Consider the following 5000-nt stretch of genomic DNA (forward strand, 5'->3'; position numbering starts at 1 on the left):
GTTGACTGATCCGTGTACTGAACTCATATCAGCATGCTGACCACACATATCAGCATGCTGGCCCTTCCCGTGGACTGTCCGTGTACTGATTTTGGACAACTGATGCACCATGTCAGTACACATATCAGCACGCTGGTCCTTCCCGTGGACTGATCTGTGTACTGAACTCATATCAGCATGCTGACCACACATATCAGCATGCTGGCCCTTCCCGTGGACTGTCTGTGTACTGATTTTGGACAACTGATGCACCATGTAAGTACACATATCAGCACGCTGGTCCTTCCCGTGGACTGATCCGTGTACTGAACTCATATCAGCATGCTGACCACACATATCAGCATGCTGGCCCTTCCCGTGGACTGTCCGTGTACTGATTTTGGACAACTGATGCACCATGTCAGTACACATATCAGCACGCTGGTCCTTCCCGTGGACTGATCCGTGTACTGAACTCATATCAGCATGCTGACCACACATATCAGCATGCTGGCCCTTCCCGTGGACTGTCCGTGTACTGATTTTGGACAACTGATGCACCATGTCAGTACACATATCAGCATGCTGGCCCTTCCCGTGGACTGATCCGTGTACTGATCTGGACATAAACTCGAGTTTTGTTGGACTGGACTGTCCAAGTCAGTCTGATTGGTCCAAGTAGTACTTATGCTGGCTCGACTTTCCATCATCCAACCAAGTGTTAACATTTTTCCTTGGTATGATCGAGACCAAGCGTACTGATGGGCAAGCGTACTGAAGGGATGAATTAACTCTTTTGGTTTTAATGCTCCCGTCAGGATGCTTTTGGCCGAGACTTGTGCACATGCGGGCTGCATTTCATCGGCCAATCTGAAATATTAGGTTGAGAGTGAATTTCACCAAGTAAAAATCTCGAACCTCCGACGGGATTTTCTTATATACTTGTTATAAAACACATGTGGATTGCTAGTAACCATGTAAAGGAAGAACGGACCGCGTCCAGGCCCAAGTCCAAGACCGTGTCCGCACAAGGAGAGAGAGTCGGCCAAAGCATTGGACCGACCTTAGATTTAGGAAGTTTCCTTTTCTCTTCATGTTTATCTATAAGAGGTTTTCCTTTTTACTTTAGGATAAGGATTTGTACTATTTCCTTTTATCCATATCTTGTAATCCCCTATATAAGGGAACACTTTAATTAATGAAATACACACACGATTTCCCCATCTTTTACAACACGTTATCAGCACGATAGCCTCTAATTCCCTGAGACCTAAATCGATACCTAAAAGCCTAAACCGGCGACTCAAAGCTAAACCCCAGACGTTCTCTATTGTTCCAAAAGCTTGACATCCTCAAGACCGAACGTCCTCAGCTTCCTGATCGCGTCCTCAGCTCGCACACAAGAAGAACGCATCCGTCCAGCAAACAGCTCGCAGCTCGCGTCCATTCCCAGCTCGCGTCCGACTACATCCGCGACCCGATAGGAGGCAGCAAGCGTTCTTTCTCCTCAGCTCGAAGTTTCATCCATTCTTAGGAGGTCCGGTTCTATACCCCTACGAAACTAAGGTATGAACATAATCTGAGAACATAGAATAAGATCGAAACCCTAATCCATCATTATGGAAATCTTATTCTTGATGAAACCCTAAAAGCAACTACAAGATTAAAATCGACAAAGTCTTAAAACTAGAAAGCTAAACGATTCCAAACTAGAACCTAATTGTATGTTGATTGATTGAATCTGAAATCTGACAAACCCTAATGAAGGAATCGAAACCCTAAACCCTAAAGTTAGAAATCGATTTTAAGATTGATATTGCTTGTTTGATTTCTTGCCTACTTTTGAAGTTTAGGAATGTTAGATTGTTCTTCTTGAAATAATCTAACTAAGAACACAAAATACTTAAGGCCTTGAAACCTTAACAGAAGGTTGATAAGAATTCAAAGATTGGAAACCCTAGGGATTATGAAAAGAAGAAAGATAAGGTAGATTGTTTTACATGAAACCGAATATTGTAATGCATTAAAACAAGATCGACCAGCATATAGATCATACGAGTTTAGGTTGTTAGAAAACCTATAGAACCGTGTGGTTCATGATTGATAGCACCATGGTCGTCTAGAATTGTTTGAATATCATGAATGCGTAAGACATGTTGTGGCCGAGCTTGTTTATATCATGCGGCCACGTGATCATATTGTGAACCTAATACATTACATGATAATATGATTCAGATGTCGAAAATAGCAAACAGAGACTATGCACCCCTCAATCTCTTCGGAGACAATTACTTGCAGTGGGCACTAGACACAAGGATTAGTCTAAAGTCCAAGGGACTCGGTGATACTATCATCGAAGACAACAATGAGAATGAAAAGAACCGATACAGAGCCTTAGGCCTTATGCGTCATCATCTCATTGATGGTCTTAAAGATCAGTACATGACAATCGAGAATCCACTAGATCTTTGGATGGCTTTAAAGAATAGATATGATCACCACAGGATGGTGTTGCTTCCAAAAGCAAGGCATGATTGGATGCATCTAAGATTCTTAGACTATAAGTCAGTGGATGATTACAACTCAGCTCTATTCAAGATTGTCTCAATACTAAAGCTGTGTGGTGAAGAAGTAACCGATAGCATGATGCTTGAAAAGACCTATACGACTTTCAATCACTCGAATTCTGTGTTGCAAGAGCAATATAGGACAAAGGGCTTTGCCACATATACTGATCTGATCTCATGTCTACTCTTGGCCGAGGCAAACAATGAACTCCTACTAAAGAGTAACGGAGTTAGACCGGCCGGGACAGCACCACTACCCGAAGCCCATGAGGTTGAAAAGAAGGATCCCAATGAGACCTACTTCGTCCAAGACAACAAGAAACCATACGGCAATAGCCGTGGTGGATTCAAGAGGCGTGGACGTGATAACTCAAACGGCCGAGACGGCTACTCAACTGGCCGGAAAGGAAACCACAATAACCGTGGTCGTGGTTCCAATTACGGCCGGGGTCGAGGCAGCTACGGCCGCGGACGAGGTGGTATATCCAAACCATCTTACACGTCCAACAAGTCCCTATGCCACAGATGCGGGAAGTGACAATCATTGGGCCAAGAACTGTAGAACTCCGAAACACTTGTGCGACCTCTACCAAGAGAGCCTCAAGAACAAGAACCCGGAGGCAAACATGATCCAAGAAAACGTCCATGAGGACAAAGGATATGGGTATGATGCTGACAATGAATCCGACAAGGATAACCAAGATGACCTAATGGATTTTGAGACATCCGATTGTCTCAAGGACTAGTTTTCGAATCACATTGTCTTATTGCTTTATGTTTTGATTTGGTGTTTTTATTTTATGTAATGGCATTTTTAATAAGAAGAGTTTTAAACATCTTATGAAGTCTCTAAAGTTTAGAAAATTTTATTTATAGAATGAATGATGAGATGAGTATACTTGTGGTGGATAGTGGCACAAGTCACACAATACTTAGAGACAAAAGGTACTTTATAAATCTCACAATGCAAAATGCAAAGGTACATACCATTGCGGGTGAGGCTAGCCTGATTGAAGGTCACGGCCAAGCCTATGTGATGTTGCCTAAGGGCACTCACCTAGAGATCAAAACCGCCTTGTATTCCCCAAGCTCTAGAAGAAGCTTATTGAGTTTCAAGGATATAAGATTGAACGGTTTTCATCTTGAAACATGGGAAGAAGGAAACAAGGAGTTCCTTAACATTATTTCGATCACCAAAGGCAATAAGAAGATCCTAGAGACTATACCCGCAATGTCTACTGGTCTATACTATGCAAGGATCAGTATGATCGAGGCAAATGCCTCCGAGCTATTCACTTTATGGCATAACCGGCTTGGCCATCCCGGAACAAGTATGATGCGAAAGTTGATAATGAATTCACAAGGGCACATGATCAAAGGAGTGATCCCATATAAATCTCACATGTGCAGCATGTGCACAAGGGAAACTCATTACTAGGCCATCACCAGCCAAGGTTAACAAAGAAACCTTAAACTTTCTGGAAAGGATTCAAGGAGATATATGTGGACCAATACACCCACCTTGTGGGACGTTTAGATACTTCATGGTCCTCATTGATGCATCGACCAGATGGTCGCATGTCTGCCTACTATCCACTAGGAACCTAGCCTTTGCACGGCTGCTTGCCCAAATGATAAGGCTGAGAGCACACTTTCCAGATTTCCCTCTTAAGACTATACGTCTAGACAATGCTGGTGAGTTTACGTCCCAAGCGTTTAATGAATATTGCATGTCCATGGGGGTAAGAATAGAGCACTCCGTGGCACATGTCCATACACAGAACGGCTTGGCCGAATCATTCATTAAACGTATCCAGCTGATAGCCCGGCCACTGCTTATGAAGTCTCAACTTCCGGTATCAGCATGGGGACATGCGGTTTTACATGCAACGAACTGATTCGCATCAGGCCATCTAGTGAGCATAGATATTCACCATCCCAACTACTTACGGGTCATGAGCCAGACGTGTCCCACATCAAGACATTCGGATGTGCCGTCTACATTCCAATTGCTCCACCACAGAGAACTAAGATGGGACCACAGAGGAGGATGGGAATATACGTAGGATATGATTCCCCAAGCATTATAAAGTATCTTGAGCCAACAACCGGTGATTTGTTTAAGGCCAGATACGAAGACTCACAGTTTGATGAGTCCACATATCCGTCCTTAGGGGGAGATAACAGCCGGTTGATTTCAAAAGATTTAGAATGGTTTAGACCATCAACATCTTGGCAAGATCCTCGGACTAGAGATTGTGATCTAGAAGTCCAAAAGATTATACATCTACAAGAGCTAGCTAACAAGTTGCCAGATACATTTGCTGACCCAAATAGAATGACAATATCACACAACCCGGCTTGTAATGCACCCATAAGATTGAACGTCCAAGATGGACAATGTCAAGTGGCTACAGAGTCTAAGCAACGTTTAAAACGTGGTAGACCAATTGG

The sequence above is a fragment of the Brassica napus genome, unplaced genomic scaffold, assembly GCF_020379485.1.
Source record: "Brassica napus cultivar Da-Ae unplaced genomic scaffold, Da-Ae ScsIHWf_1013;HRSCAF=1424, whole genome shotgun sequence".
NCBI lineage: Eukaryota > Viridiplantae > Streptophyta > Magnoliopsida > Brassicales > Brassicaceae > Brassica > Brassica napus.